General features: G+C 38.7%; 1 protein-coding gene across 1 annotated transcript in view; it reads right to left on the bottom strand.

The window, feature by feature from the left end:
* PTPRR (protein tyrosine phosphatase receptor type R) overlaps positions 1–26,031 on the bottom strand; it is a 187,105-nt gene that overhangs the window by 95,793 nt on the left and 65,281 nt on the right. The window lies entirely within an intron of this gene.

Here is a 26,031-nt window from a genome sequence, read left to right as displayed (position 1 = left end):
ACTTACTGGGATGAGATTGTTTTAATATTTTGAATACCTGTAATATCATCTATGTAGATACTGTATGCACCAACATAGATCATAACCCCTCCAAAACTTTGAAGATGGTCTTTAAGAATTGCCATTGCTGAAAAATTGATTACTCTGCGCCAAATGGGGGATAAGCCTCTTTAGACTTCATTGATTGGATATGGTGGGGTGTGGAAGAATAAAGAGTCAAAGATGATTTCAATATTGTGAGCCTTGCTGATTGTCAATCTTTGAATGGTCATAGCAAAGGATAGAGGTACTGTCGGATTAAATATAGTAAACTATTCCAATTTTCAATAAAGAGAAGAAAATGGAATATGTGAATTCTAGGCCAGTGAACTTAACTTCTGATTCCTGGAAAAATTCTAGACCATATCATTAAAAGGATGGCTAGTAAACATCTAGAAAAGGAAGCAATGATCATAAGGAACCAGCATGGCTTGACCAACAATAGATCATATCAGATTAACTTCATTTACTTTTTGGCCACACTTATTAGATTGGTAGATAAAAAAGTAATGAAGTTCGTCCATATTTCCATTAAAGCATCTGGCAAAGTTTCTCAGATGCTATTCTTGTGGCAAAACCACATAGATTTAGGCTTGATGATTATCCAGGCAGATGGGTTAAGGATTGGCTAAATAGGTGGATCTGAAGAGTAGTCACCAATGGTTGACTATTTGGAAGGAAGTTTCCAGTGGAGTACCCCACAGATCTGTGCTTAGTCCCTCTATTGCTTAACACTAATTATTACTGAGATTAAGGCATAGATATCATATTTATAAAATCTGAAGGTGACACAAAGTTGAGAGGAATAGCTAACATGTTAAATAATAGGGTTGGGATCCACCCCCAAAGTCTCAAATATCTAATTTTGGTTTGAATGTAATGAAATAAATTTGATATTTTAGGTAAATGGATCAAAAAATCTTAAATATCTAATTTTAGGTTGAATGTAATAAAAATAATTTAATATTTTAGGTAAATATTTTTTCCATTACAAAAGAAGAATTGGTCAATTTTTCTCCTGGGGGTCTAAATTTGACTATAGTAGCCAAACATAGTTCCTTCAGAGGAACCTACTAGTATATATTGGGGGTTGTTTATACTTGGGTTCAAGAATTAACTTCACAAATATTTAAAAAAATAAGAAGGCCTGTCTAGACAGTAGTTCAGAAAAAAAGTTGAAAAGTTCAAGGGGTTTTAGATAATTACAAATTAAATACAATCAATTCAAAATAGCAGCTGAAAACAAAACAAGACAAAAAAACCTAGCACAATCTTAACCTTCATTAGACCATGGCTACATTTCAGGATTAGAGGGAAGATAATCCTGTTGAGTTCTACCCTGGTCAGACCAAACTTTAAATTCTGTGTTCACTTCTGGTCGCCACATTTTAGGAAGCCTATTGATAAACTAGAGTAGAAGCAGAAGTACTGATTTTGATGCCTTGGGCAAGTAACACAAATTGTACCACAGGTGAGCAGCTGGAAACCATGACCTCCAAGTACCAAGTACCTCTGTATTTTGTGATATGAAAATAATATGGGAAGTAATTGAGATAAATTCACTTGAATGAAAGCAGGAATTAGCTACTATCATGGCTCCCTAATGGTTATTTTGAATAACTCTCTATTTTGCTGAATTGTTATTGATATCTAGGGGTGCTGAATTGAATTGTTTTTTATCTTAAAAGGATACATTTATGAAATATTTGTGACCTCTAAATTTTAATGCTCTGGAGCAAAGCTGTGGTCACCTTGCTCTAGTAACAGCTATGAATTAGATACTGTCTGGAAAAGGTTGGGTAGGATGGTGAAGGTCCTCAAGACTATAATCTATGACCATAAATTAAGGATATTTAACAAGAAAAAGAAAAGGAAAAAGCCACATTTTTTTATAATTAGGAATCCTGATGCCTTGAAAGGAAGAGAAGAGAGGAGAGAAAAGAAGATAAGAGGAGAGGTGAAAAGAAGAAAGGAGATAAAAAAGAAGAGAGGAGAAGAAAGAAAAGAAAAGAAGGAAAAAAGTTCATGTTGACATAAACATAAAGTATTAATTTATAGGGATTAGAAAATGGAGGTAGGTCTTGTGACATTTCCCTGATGAATTTTTCCCAAGAGACATGCCATATTGGGAAATGAGTATAAAATACATCATACATTTATATCGCACTAGTGCTTTGAAAGATAACAAATTATCTCTTTATTAAAAACTAAAAAGATTAGTCCTCTTCGCAGCTTAGGGAAATTAATGTGGGAAGCAGTGTTCCCTTTTCTTCTTGTCCCAAATTCTTTAACATATTAATGCTGAACCTCAAGCAGGAGATTCATTACATCTCTGAGTAGTGACATAAAATCCAAACGTCATTATTGAATGTGTATAACTTTTCCTCACCAAAAAGGATGGCATGGTTTCTACTGGTTGTTGGGTGTGTTCCATACTAAGGAAGTCTGAAACTAAGTGGCAGCTGTTGCTGTGGAAATGGGAAAATAAAGAGCTCTCTAGGGACCAAAGAAATGCATCACAACCAAGAAATATAAATAAAATAGCTGTTTTCCAGGTCTTTGAACCAAGAGTTGGCAGCAAATTATAGTATGGCAGAGGTGTATCTCATCCTATAAAATGTATGCTTGTGTCAGTGTTAGAATGTTGAAAAAGCACTTGTAGTTTTCAATCCTTTGAACATATGTGGGGTAAGGTAAAACTCACTGTATACCTGTACATTTTTCATATTGTGAATAATGGAAATATACATTAAATAAATTATCTTAAATACAGAAGTGCTGAATACATTAGGTTGTTTTACAAATGTATCTGATTTATTCTGTGCATTTGTATATGTAGAAATTCTTGGTTTGATCATCATTAAAACCACTATTAGAAAATATCCTTGCTATCAGAAAAGAAAGAAATTACAAAGTAGGGCAATAGAAAAAGTAGGCAATGGAAAACTTGAAATTGCTGGTAGCTGGTTTTGATTAAAGGGAAAGAAATGCCCACTACTTGGATTTCATTGGTCCTTCTACTTCCATATGAACTCTTGTCTGGCGTTAGGAATGATGGGGAACAAGGGTCGAGAAAGAAAGAATGGGTTTAACGAAAAGCAACAGCAAGGCCATCTATGTCTACGCAGGTGGCTTCCTCAATCCTCTGAGTATTTTTATGACCTTAAATCTTATGCTCTGGAGTCCAACACCCAAAGAAATCACTGAGGCAGCAATTTACAATATGGTCTTTCAAATGGAAAGAGTCACTGCAGATTTGTTGGAAGAGCAGACATTGGGGGTAGCCGAGCAATGTTTCTGCTAGTGGCTGTCAGTGGTGGAACGAGGTTGCACTAAAATCTCTTCCAGCTCTGAATCTCTGATCCTACGAACCTGGTTGTTCATGTAGCTGAAATGATTTCTTATGACACCTACTTGACCTTGGCCCCTAACTCCCTTCCTCACCCCAATGCTTTTTTCAACAAGTCCCCCAATTCCAACTTGCTCACTTTATACTTTTTTCTTCTCATTTGTCTACATTCTACACCCTTTAGTTATGCCTTAACTAGCCATTTGGTATAAGTTATGGTTATAGCTTTGATCTTACCACCATTTCTCTGTTAAATAGCTCTACTGTGGACTTTTGGGCATTTTCTTAATGCCATACCATGTCCAATAGGCATTCCATGAAGGATACTCTCTGCACCCTAGTCTCATGACTGGAGTGCTATACAGCAATTTCTTGTAGAGACTAGCAAAGAAAGTATGCAGTTTGCTAATTTAATGATTAGCAATAATTCTGATTGGGCAGCTGGGTAGCACAATGGATAGAGTGCCAGGCCTGGAATCAGGAAGATGTGAGTTCAAATCCAGACTCAGACACTTACTAGCTGTGTGACACTGGGCAAGTCACTTAACCCTATTTGCCTCAGTTTTCCCATCTGTAAAATGAGCTAGAGAAGAAAATGGCAAACCACACCAGTATCTTTGCCAAGAAAACCCCAAAAGGGGTCATGAAGAGTCAGACATGAGTGAAACGACTCAACAAGAACAAAAATAATTCTGATTATAACAGCTTTTGTTACTGTTGTGAAACTAAGGGAAGGTGTAGTCTCACAAGTTCTCGTGGATAGGTGAGTACCTGAACAGGTATGAAGAAAATATATAACCCAAATGATGCCTAGAATGGTATGGCACAGATTCTTTTTTAGGAAAATAATATATAGATACATGTCATCACCATGTTTTCCTCCCTTTGATATCCTGTTCAAGCCTTTAAAATCAACACGACAAAGGCTTATTACACGATCCTGTGTGTGGGGCACTGTGCAAGGTGCCTTCCTTCAATAGAAACAGAGAAATTGGTCAGAGGTTTGGGGGTAAAGTAATGAGTTTACTACTGGACGCACTGCTTTTAGGTACAAATGGCAATGCTTGACCAATGATGGAAATCTTGAACCAGATGTCAAAGTAGATTCTGGAACTGGACACGTGGTACTATCATCTGCAGAGGATTTATAGCTGGAGAAGTGGTAGAGAATAAGATCATGGAGAGGAGAGAGAGGACAGAGGAAAAAAGAAGGCCAAGGATGGAACCTTTTGAGACATCCACACTTTGAGAGAAAAAGGAAGAGTAATGAAACAGTAGAGGAAACCAAAGAAGATGGGTAGGGATAAAATCGAAAAAAGAGCAAGTTAGGATTTGGGGGATTGTGGAAAACAGCATTAGGGTGAGGAAGGGAGTCAGAGGCCAAGGTCAAGTAGATGAAATAAGAAATCATTTAATCTATACAAATTTTTAAATATATTTTAGGCAGAGACTTATAAGTAGGATTTATTCTAGAGATAGGAATTAGAACAGTAATTTCCAGGTAAGGAAATTCTCTTTGCTGATGCAGATTATCACCTTCTCTGTAATTTATAATCTTACAGAATTGTCTAGAGCAGTGATATCAAACTCAAACAGAAAGGGGAGGGGAGGCTGCGCTGCATATTAGCTTAGAATCCACATATTAACATTGTCTATGTTGTATCACATTTATATTTATTTTGTTAAATATTTCCCAATTACATTTTAACCTGATTCAGGTACCATTCAGGAGTGTTGTCCCTCCTCCCCACAAACGGCTTCATGCTTGACACTTCCATACTAGACAATGGAGAGGGTAAACTACTTGCCGAGGGTCACACAGTAAGTATGTGTCATGTGTCAGAGATCAAACTTGAACTCATGTCTTCCTAACCTTGAGACCAGTTCTCTAGCCACTATGCAACAATACTTCTCATGCCAGGAGTTTATATCTGGGACAAATTTAGGCAAGAAGGATAAAGTGGGCAAGTCAGAAGCCAATTGAATGGAGTATACAATCATGCCTGAGACAGGGATCCAAACACAAAGAGTTGTACTTCAACACAGGGCTTGGAAGTGGGAAAATGGGTCCAAGGAGAGGGGTAATGAGACTTTTGGTATGATAGCCTGGGGACATTCTCTTGAATGTTGGCCTCCTGGGCCAAAGCCAAGTTTGCTCCATACTAGTCATGATTCAATTTTTGGGAATCCTGTTCAAAAGGGTGGGAAAACCAAGCAATGTAGAGAATTATAAACACGGCAAATGTCACAGATCACATGTCATAGGGTTTTATTTAAATATAGCCAATTTCCCATTATTAAGTCTATAAAAAAACGTTGTTTGCTGGCAAAAAAAAGTAAAAAAAAGAACAGTCCTTTGTCTCGTGACAAAGTACAGCTAAAATTTTGTATTTTTTTCTTTGGTTTTTACTATTGTCCTGTCAGTCACTAGTGGTAAAAGGGCTGTTTTTCTTCTAACAAAAGACTGAAATGACACCATCTCTAATTTTAACTTTCAATTTTTAGTTTTTCCTAGTTGAGAGAATTAGTTCAGAAAATGCAATGCTGAAGAAACATTACTAATGATGTAACTTGAATTGAGACATTCTTTCTGAAGTGGGCGAGTTTTTTTCATTCCAACTTCACAGAAAGTAGCAGCTGATGAGAAATGTCGTCAAATGTGGTGTGCTAGCAGCTGATACTGAGAATTGCAATCCAATTAAGATGGCTTTTCTTTCCCTTTAAGCAATCATTGGGAAAACTAATTTCAGGAAACATTTGTCTGTAAGTGTTGAACAATAACACAATAAAGGGCATATACTTAACTTAGAGGTGACCACACTTTGTGGACAGAGTGTCAGGCAATTGATCAATTGGTTAATCAACAGCCAGTTAGAAACTATTTATTAGATGTCTATTATGTGCCAGACACTGGGCTATACACTATGGGGATACAAAGAAAAGCAAAAACTGTACTTCTCTCTGTAACAACAAGGCTGCTTGCCGCTACTGCGGCTGCGTAAGGCCAATAACACCAGCACACAGGAGGGCTGCTAGCACAAATTTTTTGATTTGCTTTTCTAAGGAAAGCAACTTTAAGAGGTTAACAATCTTATTTTAATTAAACATACATATATCATTCACTCAGTTCAGGGGAAAAAGTGAGCACCATGAACTTTAGAGAAAACACAAACAGAAATTATAAGCAGAAATTATGTAAACAGAGCAAATAACACAAAACAGCAGACAGGCTTCTAGCTGTCTGTCCAAGATATTACATGCATAGTTACCAGAGAGAGAAGCATCAACATCTAGGTTTTTCAAAGCTGGGGGGGCTCCTTAACAGCTACCCAGAGTCTCCACACCAACACTCTTCCAATGAGTGAGCTCCAAACAAAATACTAACCTCAGAGTATGTATACCCTTTTTCAGGGGCAAAGGGCTTCACATCTCTCGTGACCTAATTAGCAAAAGGGTATGGGCCTTCCTACAAAGAAAGGCAAGACTCAATCAAAGGCATTTGATTGCCTTGGTCCTGAGAAGCATTCCAAAAGAAAAAACAGTAAGAAGTCCTACTTTGCTTGCCCTTACACCCTCACAGAGTTTACATTCTAATGGCAGACACAACTTATAAAGAAAGGTGACAAACTCATGGTCCCACAGAACTCCTGAGTAAGTCTAGAACCAGATGAAAATGTAAGTGGAAAATATTTAACAAAATAAAGGTAAAATACAACATAGATAATGATACTTTGTGGGGTTTTGAGTCAACATGTGGCCTGCAGGGATCCATTTCCATTTGAGTTTGATACCAATGATATACAACTAAGTCCATGCAAAATATATACAGAATAGATGGAAGGCAATCGAAGAAAGAAAGGCACTAGCAGTGACCCTCCCCTTCCCCTTTCTTCCCTTCCTCCTCCCCTTTCCCGTTTACCATCTCTGTGACCCCGGGCAAGTCACTTGCTCTCTATGTAGATCAGGCAACTACCTATAACTTATTCCTATACTGGAGTTCCCCATACTAACAAAATCACAGAGCCTTTGAATATTCACATGTATTTAACTTGGATACTTCAAATATGGTACATATGGTTATAGTAACCTAAAGTGTAAGGCTTTTTAAAATGTCACATGAAGCTTCATATTCCCAAACATATGTCATCTGAAAATATGCAATTTTAGCCTCTCTGAATATCTTTCTCATTGTATTTCCTGCCTATATTCTCAGAATTATATCCTGTAATCCTTATGTAAACGAATCTGCTCCTTAGGAGAAATACTAATTTTTGCATTTTTTCAAGGATTTGTAAATGTACTTACTTTCTTTTGCATTTGCTATGATAAAGTGCATGAAATAAACTCATGGGAATAATTTGGAACAAACAGGCCAGAAACCAAATATTTGAGTGTAGTGACCCTCCATGTCATCACTGAGATGGCCATACATTTCTTTCAACCATGTTGTAATAGCTCAAAGCTTTTGTGAGACCTTTCTTTAGGCATTGCTTTCAGAAATAGTGGATGAGCCACATAAGAGACACAACCTCAATAGTATATAATTGTACTTTATTTTGAACTCAGCCCAGTATTGAATAGGAGGAAGAGAGTGGGGTGGATTGCCTTTAGTAAACAGCATGCTACTTTTAATTACAATAAGCTCCTAGCTGAAACACAGGTTTACTTTTTTCTTGATGTCTAATTTGGACAATTAAAGCTGCCTCAAAGTGTAATGGGCTGCCCTCCTTAGAGGTCTTCAGCAGGAGCAAAGGCAACCACTTGATGGGCATGTTGTAAAAGAGATTCCACTTGGGTAGATTAAATGGTCTCTGAGGTCCTTATGCCTAGCAAATTCTTTTATCCTATTGACACCAATATTCTTCTGGTTGGTTTGAATGGATACAAGTCATGGAATACCAAAGTGTCTGAAGAATTAGAGTGATGATCACCCAGAGGGCAACAGTGATGCACATGGTCAATGTAGACAGGCTGCTATAAACATTACAACTAAATAATTACACAGAAATGTTGTAGTGACTGTCATCAGGGAAACCTATGGCTAGCAAAGAAGATGTACCAGTCATGTGGTAAAAGGAAAGAATGAAGGAAACAAATATTTATGAGGCGCCTACTATGTTCCCAGCACTGTGCTAGGCACTTTACAGATTGATTCTAACAAAAACCCTGGGAGGTAGATGACATCATGATACTTGTTTTACAGTTGAGAAAACTGAGGCAGATGGCAGTCAAGTGACTTGTCCAGGGTCACACAACTAGTAAATGTCTGAGACTGGATTTGAATTCAAGTCTTCCTGACTCCAGCCCCAATGTTCTATCTACTACATCACCTAGCTGTTATATATAACTAATAATTACAATTAATTATATACTTAAAGACAATTAATTATCTACATAATAATTTTATATTTTATATAATTGTGCCACAATTTATATGATGATTGAAGAAATATACTTAATACTTTTAATGCAAAGTTATTAAACTTTAACAGTTTAAAATAGCAGTAAGGATTTGGGGACTAAGGATTTTACCTAAGGATTAGGTGAACTAATACATTTTCACTACTGCATGAAAGGAATTATGGGACAGCCATATTGCAATTTTAAGTGCCTTTTTGGGAGGGAGGGGTTTGACCTCTGCCAGCTTAGGCATAACCAGTAAAAGCCCCAACAGGACTACCAAGTGGGCATATTTTCATTTTTTTCTGTTGTGTTCTGATGCCCTATATCCTGCTTGCTGATCCTATCTGTTTCTCTTCGTACGTACAGAGTAGATCTAAGAGGAGCATTTATAGAGTCAGACAGATCCAGAAAGACAGAGCTTTGAATTATATCTCTGATAGGAATTCCATCTCGGATATGTACTGGCTGTGTTACATAGCACAAGTCACTAAAGCTCCCTTGAGCACCAGTTTTGTAGATGAGCCTCTTACTGACCCAATTAACCTTTCTAGCTGCAATCACAGCCAATGGACTTGCAACTAACTGAGGTCTTCCCTTCATCTGGGGACCTCACAGGACTTGAAAAGCAATCCATTACAAAAGAGAAATCCAAAAATCCACAGCTCATTGAACTGTGTTTTTTATGAGACTTAAATGAATGAAATGATACTTTGTAAACCTAAATGCACTATGCAAAAATGTCAGTTGTAACCACTTGGTGAGAATTTCTTGTTCTCCCCCATGCATGTTAGGTGGCTGCAGTCAGATAGAGAATCCCTCTCCTCTCTTCCTTTCCTTTCCTCCCTCCCATTGCCACCACCTTCTTTACCACTACCACTATTATCTCCTCCTCCTCCTCTTCTTCCTCCTCTTCTTTCTCCTCCTCTTCTTCTTCTTCCTCCTCCCCTTTTTCTTCCTTTTCCTCCTCCTTTTCCTTCTTTTCCTTTCCCTTCTCCTCCTCCTTCTCCTTCCCCTTCTCCTCTTTCTTCTCTTTTTCTCTGTCTCTATCTCTTCCTCTCTCAACTTTTTCTTTATTGCTTCAGGGAGGAGAAAAATTGAGGGGCATTTGATATGGCTGACCATTCAGTTCCTTGAATGCAGTATGGTACAGTAAAAGGGGTGATGGATTTGGTTTGAATTCTGACTCATCCTCTTACTACCTTTATGGACCTGGGCAAGTCATTTAACATTCCCCCTGTGCCTCAGTTTCTTCATCTGTGAAATTAGGGGGTTTGACCAGATATCCTCTAAGACCCCTTCTATCATTAATACTTCATTAGAGGATGACCTGGTTCTTCTGGACACCTCCAGTATCACATTGACAGAAATGCTCTACTAGACCTTACTCCCAAAGTGACTGCACATAAGAGCAACATACGTTAGTCTGGGTATGCATGTACTGGTATGTGTCTTTAAAAAAAACCCAACACACCAGAGTCACATGTCAAATATGGTTTTATTAATTCATTAGAAGCATCTAGAAATCGCCCCCATCTTAATCTTTGATAAGCAGTATTTTTAAAATGTCCATTTTATCAAGTGAAACAAATACTGTGTCTAACTGAAAACTCTAGGGCCAGAGCTTCATCTATCATTCTGTCATCCAGCAAGTTAGTCAGATTTCTAAGCCATCAGCCTGGTCACATCCAGGGCTACCTTTGCCCTAAAATGAACTTGGTCAGAATTAGGAAAATCTGCTGTCTTCCAAGTTTTCCCCAACTGTTTATCCAAGATCAGTCATTTCTTTAAATATACACTCCACTGTTTGTTCAGAGCCCATTTAAAATGGTACCACCCTGTGTCCCATTCCTGTGCTTTAGCTGGTTTAAATTCTTTGAGAATAAAGGATGGCCATTGACCTCTACAAGTCACTGCCCTTTGACCTTGAAATTTCAGAGAAGGGAGTGACTTCCTTTGGCATGATGGGGTCCAATGAGCTTGTAGGGTTTCTCTTATGCCAGGGATTGCACTGAAAGTCCTGTCAACTCCCCAAGTGGAAGGAAGACATCAATTAGCTGGAAGAGACACATTGGCTGTGATTGCTGCTAGAAAAGGTTGATTGGATCACCGAGATCACATTTCTGCCAATATAAGTATAACAGAATTCTTTCTCTAGTTTATTTGCCAATGATTTGTACCATTCATAATCATTCATCTTTCCCCTGAAAGCCAAATGAACTGATTGTGAAAATAATCCTGCAAATAGCCATTTAACCAAGACAAGAAATGATTCATGCTAGACAAATAGGGAGGAATCCCAATTTGGAATACAGGTTCAATTAACTTCATTGTGTTCAAGTAGATTGTTGTGCTTAATGAGGTGCTTCTGTTATAGTCTCCCACCATTCTTGTTCATAAGATTTTACAAAGGAGTTTTCAGTCAAAACCATAATTGCCATCGGTTGCTATATCAAAGTTAAATGAGATTCCTTGAAAGATTGCAATGACCCTCTCATTATTGCTCTCAAACAAAGCATCATATGAGGAGCAGAACACTCACTAATGTATTTACTCATTGAAGATCTCCAGTGTCATATCCAAATCCCATGACAAGGTGCTCTAGAGACTCCTGTTTTTCGATGGCACTGTGCTGATTGCATCATGCCCCTGAACTTTACAGGGCCTCCTAAATATGATTCATAATTACTGAAAAGGGTTTGGTCTAACTACCCATGCAGAAAAAAACAAGGGGGTGATGAACGTCTGTTGTCCAGCCTACAATATAATATAGTTGGATGGATAGCTCATGGAGCCCACCCATCAATACACATATATTAAACATATAAGGCAAAAAAGAAAATGAGCTTGGCAAGAATTGAACATGAAGAGGAGACTGGACTGAATTTCCTTGGGGGAACTGTGCATTTTTTAGTGTCCCTCAAGTACTTCTATGAAGCAAACAAATTTTTTTAGCATAGATATTTTTTTCTGAAGATGTATGACTTCAAGTCATGTAATATTACAGACTCCAATGAAATGAAGTTAAGAATTATCCAAAGGAAATGGAAAGGCACATAGTACATGTGAGCAGTGTGCAATGCAATGCATATATTAGAGAAGTTGTGGAAAAGAGAAGTATATCTAAAAAATAGGATGGGTCAATTACATAGTGAGAGTAAGAGAAAATTGAGGCATACCCTAAATACCCCATTGGTATCCATACAGTGCCAAGAGAATGAGAAGATCCTAAGTTACACTGGATAGACCCCTTTTCTGGATTTATGGAAAGACATGGACAAATGCTGAACAGGATGGGCTGGCATAGATAGCTGTTCTCTTTATCGTCAGAGGGGGTGCCTATATGGATGAGATCATAGATCTACTGGAATCTTAGAGAGTAGACTGTGGAGATGGGGAGACAGACACAAAACTAGAGAGAGGGTCACACAGAAAAGCAGAGACACACAAAGGAAAAAAAGAGACACAGAATGAGGCACACAGAGAAGTAGGGTGTGTGTGTGTGTGTGTGTGTGTGTGTGTGTGTGTGTGTGTGTGTGAAGTTTTGGACTCGTTTCCAAAGATGAAACAGAATCTATCATTTAAAAGAAACTTTTAGCCTGTTCTAGGAAATATAATCCTTTTGTTCTTTCACAGATAAGAAAAACACATAAGGCAAATCATAAAATCCACAGGATTGTTATGTTTCAACTTAATAAAAAGGAAAGGAAAGGAAAGGAAAAAAACTCCAGAATAGTGTCTACATTGTTTTCAATAAAAATTGAATCATTGGGTGTAGAACTAAAGTTACACATATCATTTGAAATAGTAAACAAATCCAGCAATGGAATATAAATGATCAAGCTGGAATGATTAACCATTTAACTATATAGAGATTTGGCAATTATTTGGTTAATTTGGCTTCAGTAGATGACCAAAGTGCTCTTTTAAGCCTTAATTGCCCAATCTACCTGTTATAATCAAATGCTTTGGATGCCTGCTGGATAGCTACTTTATTGTCTGCTGTGTAGACATAATCTACGCCATTGATTTATTTTATTTCAAAGAAGGCAGCCCTCCTTGCATCATTCAGATATCTATTTCCCATGGAGGTAAGGATTAGCTCATCATTCAATTGAAACTGACCTCTTCAAAGTTACCAATGATCTCTCAAATGACAAATCTAACGGCTTCTTCTCAATCCTTACCTTTCTTGACCTCTCTGTAGTCTTTGACACTGTCAATCACCCTCTTCTCCTTGGACACCCTGTCTCTAGGTTTTCATGACATTGTTCTCTGCTGATTCTTCTCCTACATGTCTGACTACTCAGTCTTAGTCTCCTTTGCTGTCATGTCTGTTAACTGTGAGTGTCCTCCAAGGATCTGTCCTGGGCTCTCTTCTCTTTTCCCTCTATACTACTTTATTTGGTGATCTAATCATCTCTCATGTATTCAACTACCATCTCTGTACAGACTGTGTTCAGATTTGCCTAGCCCTAAGCTCTCTCCTGACTGCCCATTTCATATCTCCAACTGCTTATTGGTGATCTCAAACTGCAATGTTTTGTTTACACATTAAACTCAATATGTCCCAAACTGAACTCATTCTCTTTCTTCTCCCAACCCTCCCCTTTTCCTAACTTCCCTATCACTGTGGGTACTACAAGCCTCCTCGTCATCTAGCCTTGATACCAAAATGCCATCCATACCTCCTTACTCTCTCTCAACTCCCGTATCCAACGAGTTGCCACATCCTTTCAACTTTTCATAGCACCTCTTGTATATGCCCCCGTCTTTCCTCTGACATTCTTACCACCTTGATGCAGGTCCTCACCACCTAAATCCTGGACTATTGCACTAGCCTGTTGTTCTCTTCGATGCAAATCTATCTTGGCTTCAGTCCACCCTCCACTCGGAAGTCAAACTGATCTTCCTAAAGTGAAAATTTGACCATGTCACCTCCCTTCTGCCTCTTCCCCTAATTAAACGAATTCCAGTGGCTCCCTATTACCTCTGTAATCAAATGTGAATCTTCTGTTTGGCTGTTAAAGCTCCCTATAACCTGGCCCCTTTCTCCTTTTCCAGTCTTCTTACACATTCCCTTGTTCCCCCCCCACCTACTCTGTGATGCAGTGATACCACCTTCCTCAATGTTTCTCATAAAGGACATTCCATCTCTCAACTCTGAGTGTTTTCCCAGAGTGTTACCCAGAACTCTTTCCCTCCTTGTATTTTTCTCCTGGCTTCTTTCAAGCATCAACTGATGTCTCACCTTGTACAAGAAATCTTTCTCAGTTCCCCTTAATCTCAGTACCTTCTCTCTGAGATTATCTCCAACAGATCCTGTCTGTAGCTACTTGTTTGTATGTTGTTTCTCCTCCTTCCACCCTAGGTTATGAGGTCCTTGAGAGTAGGGACTGTCTTTTGCCTCTTTTTCCCAGAATTTAGCACAGTGCTTGGCACATAGTAGCCATTTAATAAATGCTAGCTAACTGAACAATGTGAAAAGTCAGTTTTCTCTGTTCTGTAGGACATGATCAACACAACAAAACTGATAAAAGTCAGTTTTCTCTGCTCTGTAAGACATGATCAATACAGCTTTATTGACCTGCCGTCCTGCCCATTTGAACACCTAGTTTATTAGGACTGTGGATGTCTACAACTCCTCAATCAGGGTAGAAAGTTTAGAAATACTCTAGGTAGCCCAGAATATCTCCACGCACAGAGCAAGATATTTCCCCCATGAGTGGAGGTTTCTTAAACTTTCACAGGATCATCAGTCTAGAGCTGAAAGGCACCTTGGAGTTCTCTAACCCAACCCCTGAAGGGTTTACAGATGAAGAAACCAAGTCCCAGAAGTCACAAACAGTCATTATTAGAGTTGTGAGTCTTCTGAATCTCAGCCAGTGTGATTTCTACTACACCACACTACTTCGTCCATAACAAGGAGGACTTTGTGGTGATTTATGATTAAATGATACTGGTACTTAGTGTATAACACTTAAAACAATGTATGTTTCTTAAATTTGTAATACCTTATTTTCACCACCACCATTTAGTTGCTATGTGTTAAAGATCACTCAAATAAGAATGACAGGGATAGCATAGATAGGAATTGGCACTCACTATATGCTCAACAGATGACCCAATGACAATTATTGTGGGGGTCAGAAAACTTGTCATCCAAACAGCTTCTATAATTTCAAAGAGAAAATTAGGAAAAGCAAATAAACAACTTCTAGAGCAGATCATTCCAGGGATAGTCTTATTAAGGGTCTAATAAATGTTTGTTGACTGACTGATGGCCAGACTGAGGTATGAGAAAAAGACTATGATATTATGCTTCATTTCTTTCTCAAATTGCTCATGTCACCTATACTTCCATGAGTTACTTAGTTATTTGACAAATCTCTTCTTCACTTTATCAGCAGATCACTTCTTACAGTTCTCAAGAAAACCTCTAAACTCTGGGCTGTTCGGTAGCAACATTCTTTTTCAATTCCAGTTGATTTCTCCAGGGTATATTTATTTCATGATACCACAAGGAATAATCACAATAACAACAAAGACTTACTCTTTTTCATCACCTTTTTCCCATAAAGGGAAAATGTTACACTAGAATAATGTTTAAAACTTACTCTATTATCTAAACAATTAAATGGTCATATGTTATTCAAACTGACACCAGTATTCTGAAAATAATCATTTATAATGATAGAAGAGAATTCAAAAGGCATACTAATGAGCCAAACTACTGGAAAAAGCTAACAAGAAGAGACATGGTGGAACAAAATTGACCCAATTTTCCATTCCATGTTTCTGTTTATTTCTTCCACGTGTGGGAGTGATTTGTAGGTATATGAAGGGAAATGAGAATTAAGGCCACAGTGGATTATTTGGGGAGAATGATAAAATGTTTGCATAGGAAAGAAATATTCAATGGTCCATTTGCAGTTCTTTTTATTAATTGGAAAAGGACGAATTGATTTTTTTTAAGCACTACACAATTATAAGAGATGCCCGACTACAGTAGCTTAGTCAATGGTTTTATGCACAATAGAATAAATAATGTAATAAATATATAATATATGATATTATATAATATATATAATAAATAACATAAAACTTTGAAATGATGGGGCTCCATAGTAGGTTTTGACAATAAGATCCAATACCATAGGATTATAACTCAGCGCAAGAATGGAACTAAGAGGAATCTTGAGTTTTTTTTAATTTGAACTATTTCAAAAGGCTATTCATAGGATCAGATATAGAGCTGGAATAGATCTCAGAGACCATCTATTCCAACCATTTTATTTTACAGATGACAAACTCAGACCCACGGGACTTAAGTGACTTGCCAAAGGTCATGCGGTAATGACATGGAAATGATGAGATTTGAACACAGGTCATCCAGTTCCAGAACCAGGGCCTCAAGCCTTCCTGACACCACATTCAGTGCTCTATCCAAGGAACCATATGGCTTCCTAATCTGTATTGGTAGAAGGTGTTTCCATACCAGGAGTTTCCTATTCCTAAGGAATCAAAGGTCTAGCCTCAATTTGGATCTAGTTTTACCAGATAACCTTTCTTATATTAAGTCATGGTATCAGATCAGAATGGTTAAAGAAAGAAGTCTGAGAAGAACCTGGGACATGTAGATGGATCATTACTGCACTTAGCTTGTGCCCAGCGAGAAAGTACAGGAACAGAACTCTTCTAATCCGGGTCATAACCTACCACACCTAACATGTCCTCAAAGTTCTTCAAAACTCAGCAAGTCAAAATACACTAAGGAAACCGTTTTTGACAAGAACTCCTGGGCTAAGCCTTAAGTAATCAGTATCTAGTTAGGACAGGAATCGCTCAGTATCCTGTGGAGGAAAAACAGCTGAGATGAGAGCCATTCCCTCTTTTAATCAGGCTTTTTAATGTACTGCCAATTGAATCCTGTTCTGCCCTCGATAAGGTTGGGCCGTGTGTACTTCTACGGGAACTGAGGGGCTCCGAAATGCAAACTTACATAACCTTCCATCTTGTCCTACTAATTCTTTTGCAACCATATTGGATTTTAACATTTAAAAAAAAATTTTAAATCTTTAAAAAGTTAAATTTTTTAAAAATTTGCCTTTAATCATGCTGGTAAAAAGTGCATTGGCATACAGTATTAACATAGATTGTACTAAAGTTCTGCATATTTTCAATCTCTTCTGAAGACAAAGCCTAAATGAGTCCCTAGAGATCAGATCCTTGGCTAAGTATGTAATATGGTAATGAGAAACCACAAAGGTATAATTCATTTCCTCCTCCCCAGATCCTCCTCTCCCCTAAGGAAGGGCCTAATTTGTATGTATATGTGTGTGTATATATACACACACACACACACACACGTACATGTACATATACAATTGAGTCCTATTCTACCCTAGGTATACACACACTCTTGAATCTTCCTCTTCCTCTTCCTTCTCTCTCTCTTTCCCTCCCCATATACTTGAATCATCATCATCAATATCACCATCTTCTCCTTCTCTTCCTCCTCCTCCTCCTCCTCTCTCTCTCTACTCTCTACACACACACGAATCTTCTTCTCTTCCTCCCCCCCCCCTTTCTCTCTCCCCTACACACACACACACACACACATACACACACACACACACACACCCCTATCCATCTACATGTTGTGTTTCATTTTGGTCTTTTTATTCCCAGTGCTTGGCACATAGTAGGTGCTTGTTGAACTGAAGGCTTAACTAACAATGCGGAGTAGTATATGTGAATTGAATGGCAAAAGAAAAATAGCTCACAGTTTATATGGAAATTAACAAATATTTATTTAATTTCTAGAGATAAAAACAGATTTTTTTTAAAGCAGAAAATATACTTATAACAGTATCAGAAAAGACCCAGATTTAAATCCTTTTTATGCTGCTTACTGGTTGTGTGATCTCCAGCACATCACAAACATTCTGAGCCTCAGTTTCCTCACTTGTAACACAAAGGTTCAGATTACATGGCTCCTCCCTGCTCTAAATCCTATGATTCTGTGAATATTGAAACAATTTCTCATTGGTTTAATTTTAGCTCCTTCTCCCAAAGTGATTCACAGCTTTGTGTACCCTGATACCACTATATCTGCAGGCTAACTGCACAAATTAAGTTGCCTCTGCATAGAACATATCTTTATCAGTGCTAACAAAGGGGGTGGGGAATGCTCTCTAATTAATATCCAGGAAGAAATCACTGAAGGGCATTAAAAACTGTCCATGGGAAGCCCTGCTGAGTACACATGCTTTAAAAACTTGTAAACGGCGCTGTGAATTTAGCCTCAGTGACATCAAATTATATTTTATTGTTGCCTGAAGGCTAATGAATACAGTGCTCTCATCCTGTCCTGATGGGGCTGCCTCCTGGAAAAGGCAGGAAGGAACATCTGGAAAGGAGAATTCCTCTCTGCCCCGTCAACCCCAAAGACATCAAAAGGCATAGCGCTTGTTTATTTGACTTGGTCTTTTATTTTAAAAAAAAATGGTTGCCAGTGTCTCACAGTGGAATTGATGTTCAGTGAAGAATGGATCATTACTGTCCTTCGAAAAAGCAGCTAACCTCATAATAGCACAGAACACATATTGAGTTCTGTAGTTATTTGGCACAACTGCGCCACCTATGGGAGGAGATGTGGCATGTCTGGCCTTTTCTCCAGGCTGAATCCAGCTCCATTATCATAGAGCGATAGTAGGAAAAGAAGAACGATAGATAGACATGTTGTATGTATATGTATACATACATGTATACATACATATGTCTATAGATACATATATACACATACAGATATACATATATGTGTGCATATGTATATAATATAGGCAAGGCTGTATAAATATAACATATATAATATTATATATATATATATAAAATATAACCCAGTATTATATATGTGTATAATATGTATATTATATATGTATAAAATATAACCCAGTATTATATATGTGTATAATATGTATATTATATATGTATAAAATATAACCCAGTATTATATATGTGTATAATATGTATATTATATATGTAATATTATATATATAATATGTAATATAAACAAGGTTGTATATTATGTGCACATATATACAATATTATAAATATGTACAATATGTATGTGTAGATGTATTATATATATATGATATTTTATATATACACATATATATATCCTATCTCCACAGTCTTAAATATTCCTTTTTCTTTGCTGACATAATCTCATTCAACCCACCTGCACCAAAAATAGTCAGCAGCGACTGTGGAAAGATGGGTTGGTTGTCTTGGATAGTTGCTAGGTGCTAGAAGAGTCTCAAGGAAGAGATCGCACTGGAAAAGGAAGCCATGCCAAGAGAGGTGTCAGAGGAGACACTCTCCGGAGGGCTGGGGGGACCTTGCTCCTCTCCCATCCTGCTCACGTGTATTTCTTGGGTGTTTTTCATTACCTGCTCTAACTCAAGTCCTCTGGCAATTTATATTTAAAAACTGGCATTTACGTGGCTAAGGTTTGCGAAGCACTTTACGTGGCATCTCAGTTGCTTCTCACAATGACTCTGGGAAGCGGGTCCCATTTCACAGATGAGGTAACTGAGGCAGAGGTGAAAGAACTTGGCCACAGTCAGCCACATAGCCAGTGAGTATCTGAGGCTGGATTTGTATTCAGTTCTTCTTGACTCCTAGTCCCTGACAAAATGGTCTAACCATTGTACCACCAGCTGCCTATCTACGCAGTGAAATGGCAGTTAACTATCCAGTCCCATTTTCTTTACCTGTAATAATAATAATTATACAATAGCTAACATTTATACAGTGTTTACTATGCTCCAGACATTCGATTATCATCTCCTCCGATCTCCACAACGACCCCGGGAAGTAGGCCCATTTGGGCAACTTGCCCAGAGTCACATAGTACCTGAAACTGGATTTGAACTCAGATCTTCCTGGCCCCAGGCCCAGCAACCTATTCAGCATGGCCTCTAATTACAATCATTGTAGTTAGGGTAAAGACCGAATCGATTATGAGCATAGTCAGCCAGTAAAATCAAGCACCTACTAAGTGTTAGGCCCCATGCCAACAGAGATGGACATCATTTGTTCAATAGGATTGGTCTGATACTTTATAAGACAGCACTACCCAGAATGCCCTCCCTCGTCATCCCCAGCCCTTGGAATCCTCAGAATTGTGTGCCAACTTCTTACCAAGGCCTCCTAACTGGTCAGTCGTTACCCGCATAAATCACTTTGGGTTTCCCTTATGCTACGTATTGGCTTATCTGTGTATGTCTTCCACCAATATATATCTGTGCACATGTCTTCCACCACTAGAGTAATAAGTTTCTGGATAGCAGGAATGGCCTTTATTGCATCCCTAGCACCTCCCATAATGCCTTAGACATAGCAGGTACTTCATAAATGCTTCTTTGGATCGATGAGTCATTAGATATCCCAATAGAATCTACGCTATTTCAAAATTCATGTGAAATAGCCCAAATCTTATTGGGATGTTTAATGACTCATTGATCCAAAAAGTATAATTTATTAAGAAACATCCATATGCCAGATGTCCAGCATAAATGCTTGGGAATTAAATATGTTTTGCAGAAAATCTATAGAAAATGAATATATTATAGAGAAGCTTATTTCTTTGGGGGGCAACCAGACCTCCTACATCTGTTTGTTCAAGTGGATAGAACTGACATTTATATGGGGATGAGGGCTTCCAGGTGACGAAACTCCCTCTTCCAATGAGGGTAGGTGGAATGAGAAGCAAGGGCATATGGGGAAGATACTCCTCCTGGCCCTCTGATTGTTTTAGATTCCTGCAGGCCAAGTGACGCTACTGGCCAAAGTTCACATGGGTCAGACATAACATAGCAGGTTTTCCAAAGACAGAGACAGGGGGTAGGTCTGGTACTTCACTAGTATGGTGAGCTCCCAGATAAGAAAGCTCCCTCCACCAGTACGGATCAGTGCCTTCTCTGTTATTTGCACTCTTACAGGGACGCTAGATTAGAAGATTTGTCCAGAGGGACCAGCATGTACCCAAAGGGCAGGACTAGAACCCAGCTCTTCCTGGCTCCTAGGCCAGGTCTCTATCTACTCTGCCAGGCTGATTCTGCCACTTTTCTGGCATATAATCTTTGAAAGGTTTTCAGAGTGATTTTCACTGTTTTACTCGATCCTCGTAACAATCCTCTGAGGAAAGCATGTCAGGGATAAGTATTCTTAATCTACGGATTTAAAAAAAATGGAGTCTCAGAGCTCAGCAAGAACACACAGTTAATTAGTCCTAAGGGAGGGATTCACATGTCTGTCTTTCCTGACTCCAAGTTTAGAATTCTTTCTATTGTAACAGACTGCCTCCCCAGTGTGAATTAGGACAAAATTACAGTTAAGCTCAGGCAGCTAAGTGGTACAATGGATAGAGCCCCAGGCCTGAAATCAAGTTCAAATCTTGCCTTAGACACTTACTGTATGACTCTGGGAAAGTCACTTAACCCTGTTTGCCTCAGTTTTCTCATCTGTAAAATGAGCTGGAGAAGGAAATGGCAAACTACTCCAGTATCTTCGCCAAGAAAACCCCAAATGGGGTCAGGAAGGGTCAAACATGACTGAAATGACTGAGCAACAACAAATCAGTCACTACAAACAAAGGTTCTGGTATACACTTAAACAGTGGCACAGTGGATAGAGCCCTGGGACCTGGAGCTTAGGAGAGCTGAGTTCAAATCCAGCCTCTAATATGTATTTGCTGTGTGATCCTGGGGCAAGTCACTTAACCTATATGCCTCCATTTCCTCACCTGGAAAATGGGGATGATAATAGCACTTGCCTCCCAGAGTAGTTGCAAGGAACAAATTTGATAATATTTGTAAAAGAGCTTTGCAAATCTTAAAATACTATATATGTGCTAGCTATAATGATGACAGACTGCAAATCTAACCTTGGCCAGCCATTTCACACCCAAATCTCACTGGCCACAAATAGGAGAGTGCCAAAAAGGTCTGGCTGCCTCAACTCAATGTAGTATTACTTCCCCAAAGTCATCATTCATAACATTACAACTAGAAGATATCTTTCAGCCCTTCCAGGTCAACTTCATGTTACAAATTAGAAAACTGAGGCCCATAGAGATTACGACCTGTTCAAGGTCACACAAATAGGAAGCAAATATTTCCCTTTGTAGTCCCCCTTGTTATTAGTGTTTTCTTCCTTCCTCAAATTATGTTGTATTTACATGTACATGTACAAGTTTGATTTCCCAGTAGAATGTAAGATCCCTGGGGGAAGGACTGTTTCATTTCTGTCTTTAAATCCCCAGCAGCTGACACAGTGCTTGGCATATAGTGGCTGAGTACCCAAAAGGTGCTGGGTGAATTGTTGAATTAAACAATACCCTTCCTCTTCTGGGCCATGGCCAAGAATAAAACTAAAGAGGGTCAAATGAGTTAGAATATTTTACAAAGAAAGGCTTTATAGTGTTCAAACTATCATTTGGGGGCAGCTAGATAGTGCAGTGAGTAAAGCACCTGCCCTGGAATCAGGAGGACCTGAGTTCAAAACTGGTCTCAGACGCTTGACACACTTACTAGCTGTGTGACCTTGGGTAAGTCACTTAACCCCAATTGCCCTGCCTCCCCCCCTGCAAAAAAAAAAAAACAACTCAAAAAATCATTTAGTCTGTAAAATGTCCATGAACCCTATCAATATTGACCAACGGAAACTCTCTTTTCTTGGTACACTGTCTTGTACTGCTCCCAAAGCTCTTAAATTAAGAGAGTATGAATGTGGGTCTGATGCATCTCTATACAGATTGTGGGGAAAACCTTACAAAAGAAACCCCTGATAGGCCAATGGATCTGTGAGCTGATCAATGCTATTTGCCATTCCCTCCGATGATGTCTATCACAACACTTCCGAGCCTGCCCACCCTTGCTTCTCCCTTCCCATAAACTTTCCATCCAACGTGTCAGTGGACTGACATTCTTCCAACCTCTGGGGCTTTCCTCTGGTGCACATGGCCTGTCCATCGATTGTCTCTCTTGCTGGCTGTACAACTGGTCCATCTTTTAAACTAGTAGTATATTTCTCTGATGATATCTGCACCCTTTCTCCTGAATAATTCCTCACTTATGTTACAAACTGCTCACTCCCTTTGCTGTTACTGTTGCTTATCCTGCTTTCTAGAAGAGGACCAATGACATCACAAGGGTGATGTCTTGACTTGAGCATGAATTGGATTTAAGTGAGGCAGAGTGGCTCCTCACTCTCTCCTCCAGTAATAAAAGTCCAATGGTAAGACAAAAGTCGAGGTGACTGGCTATGGGCTGGGAACCAGTGAGTGACCTTGGCCCTTCCAAATTCAGGTCCCTGTTTGTCTGAGGCATACCTATTCAATGATTAAGGGCTGGGTAAGAATTGAGACAAGAGATGGGCTAATTTATCATTATAAAAATATCAATCTGGGAGGAGAAAATCCTCAAAATTTATGGCCAGGACAGAAAACAATTACTATTGACACTCATTTTAAGCCATCAAAATCTAAACAATGAGCCACAAGGGCTTGGGCTGGGGGGCTGTTATTGGCAATTTGGTGCCCTTTAGACGAGCCTCAATGTCTCTCTTCCATGACTCCTCTTAAACATTACCAGGAGAATACTGTTATTAATGTGGGTGAGGGGTGGGGAGAGGGGAGGAGAGAGAGACAAAGATAGAGACAGTGAGACAGAGAGAGAGACTGTAATGGATTATTGGATATTGGATTCATTAGGGCTTTACTTCTTAGTCCAATCAGAAAAACCAAGGCAATGGTACCTGGGTGGCAAAATGAACGAGAAGATTTAAATCAGGGGTGGGAAGTCTTTGGAGAGACAATTTTGTTACTTTTGTTAAGGGACGGCTATGAAATCGAACTAAGAAAAATCTAACATGAATTCTAAATTTTTGAAGCCAGAATCATAAATCACAACCTTTGAGAGTTAAAGAGACTTCAGCAGTCATCTGGTCCAACCCATGCACCAAAAAAATGCCCACTATAGCATCCTTGAAAACGCTTGACTTGGAATGTGATCAAAAGGGCTTAAAAGCTCCTCCCTTACTGTTTTTGTGACTGTCCTACACATATACTCTTCTTAAAAGCAAATCACACATAAAAGTTCAGAGTTTCTTAACATTCGCTTCTTTCTAATTCTCTGAATATTGAAATATTTGTGTTTATTGATGATCATTAAGGTTCCCAATGAAAAAGAAAGTAAAAATAAACGCAATACATAGGATCTGAGGTAGCTAGATGACAGGAAGAAGTGAGTACAAACCCTGCTTTGACACTTACTAGCCGTGTGACCTTGGGCAAATCACTCAATTTCTCTGTGCCTCAGTTTCCTCGTCTGTAAAAGGAGAGGATTGGCTTTGATGGCTTCTGATAACCCTTCTTGCTCTGAGTTGACAATCCTGTGAGACTTATTGCTGGGATAGATCTTAGGAGCTATCTTTCTCCAACCCCTTCATTTTAAAGATCAGGAAACTGAAACCCACAGATTTGCCCCAAGGTCAAGGAGAGAGCAAATGGCAAAGCTAGGATTTGAACCCAAGACCTCTGACTCCAGATCCATCATTCTTTTTGATGTATTATGGATTCAGAATCTGCCAACCACTCTCTCACCCATGGCTTTTCTTTTTCTCTGTCGCCAGAATTCAGAATGATTTTAGGACCAGAGCCTAGAACAGGCATATGCCTTGGGTAAATAAGAATGCTTTTCCTGTATAAGAACACAAGATATCTCAAGAACAGGAAAAGTTTATCCGGTCCAACATACCTGCCCTTCTTAGGTTTATCTTAATGTCACCTTCCTCCGCTGGGGCAGAGAGATATTTCTTGAACACTTGTCAAGAACACTTGATCTCAATACAGTATACTCTCTTGTATTCACATTAGTCTAACGGAAAGATTCTTATCTATTTTAGCTCATTATATTTGACCTAATGACCTTTCTGTTCCAAGACTTTTTTTTCTTTTTAAAGACTGAAAGGTGCCTAAAATATAAGATGAGTCAGTCAATTGACAAGCACTTATTAAGCACTCACAATGTGCTGGGTGTACTAATAATTAGACATACAGAAAAAGACAAAATAATCCTGCCCTGTCACCATTAAGGTGACAGTATGGGGTGGGGCATGGGTAGCCTGCAATTTGTACTAGTGGAGGGAAGGGATACTCACATCAATGAGATCACGGGTATGTTGAAGTATTCAGAGGTTTATAAGTAATGCTTTTGAGAGAAGAGACTCCCTAAAAACTTCTTAACATCTATTAGCATTACCTGGGCCTTGGAATTGGAAGCGATCATTTGATCCCTTGAAACTAGGGTCCGGAAAAATAAAGAAATTTGCTAGAGAGGTCACACAGTTAAGAGACCAGAGGAGGGATAGAAAACCCAAGCCTTCTGACTCCAAATACAGTGCTCTTTTGGTTAAGCCAGATTGCCTTTTGTTATTTGAAAAGAACAAAGATGATTTTAGCTCAGATTTTAACTATATTTAAAAAAAATCTTTAATGCTCTAGGAGTATAGATGTAATCATTCTCAGAGCAATTAGGAAGAAGTAATGATCCTGTGGAATGGAATGTGTCAGCTGTGCAGGAGGCCACAGATTAATCTCAATCAATGGAAACCTGTGAAAAAGCTTAACATTCTTTTTCTCCAGCCCCAGCTGATATTTTATGTAATTTACAGAAAAGGGTGGGGCCAACTGTACAACAAAACAGAGCTGATAGGGGCTGGACCACCAGACAAAAATCCTTTTGCAATACAAATGCCCAAGGATGGTTCTCCAGTCCTCCAGGGAGACTGGCACCATCATGGATGGTCTCCTTAACTTTTGTTGGCTATATTTTAACTTTCAACTTGTCTTCTCAACAAATCCCTGACAAGCCCCGCAAACTGTCTGCCAGATGTTGGCCACTGATTAATTTGTCTTAAGTTCAGCCAGAAAGGAAGAAAATGTGATGGGTGGAGCATTATAGGCGAGCACAATCAACATCTGACCAACCAGAATTTCCTGTCACCTTGGGAACTGAGTTGATTGGCACTGTGGTTTCCTGTGTACAAGTTAAAACCAGTAGCAACTGATGTAACAAGAATAAACCTGAGATAAGAGTCTGGAAATGAAATAAAATCATATAACAAAAACTTCAGGCTGAGAGCCCAACCAGTGAATTCCTGGAGTAATGCTTTCC

Source organism: Trichosurus vulpecula, chromosome 5 (assembly GCF_011100635.1).
Source record: "Trichosurus vulpecula isolate mTriVul1 chromosome 5, mTriVul1.pri, whole genome shotgun sequence".
NCBI classification, from domain to species: Eukaryota; Metazoa; Chordata; class Mammalia; order Diprotodontia; family Phalangeridae; genus Trichosurus; species Trichosurus vulpecula.
Note: the sequence above shows the minus strand (reverse complement) of the source record. Positions and strands in the feature narration are given on the sequence as shown.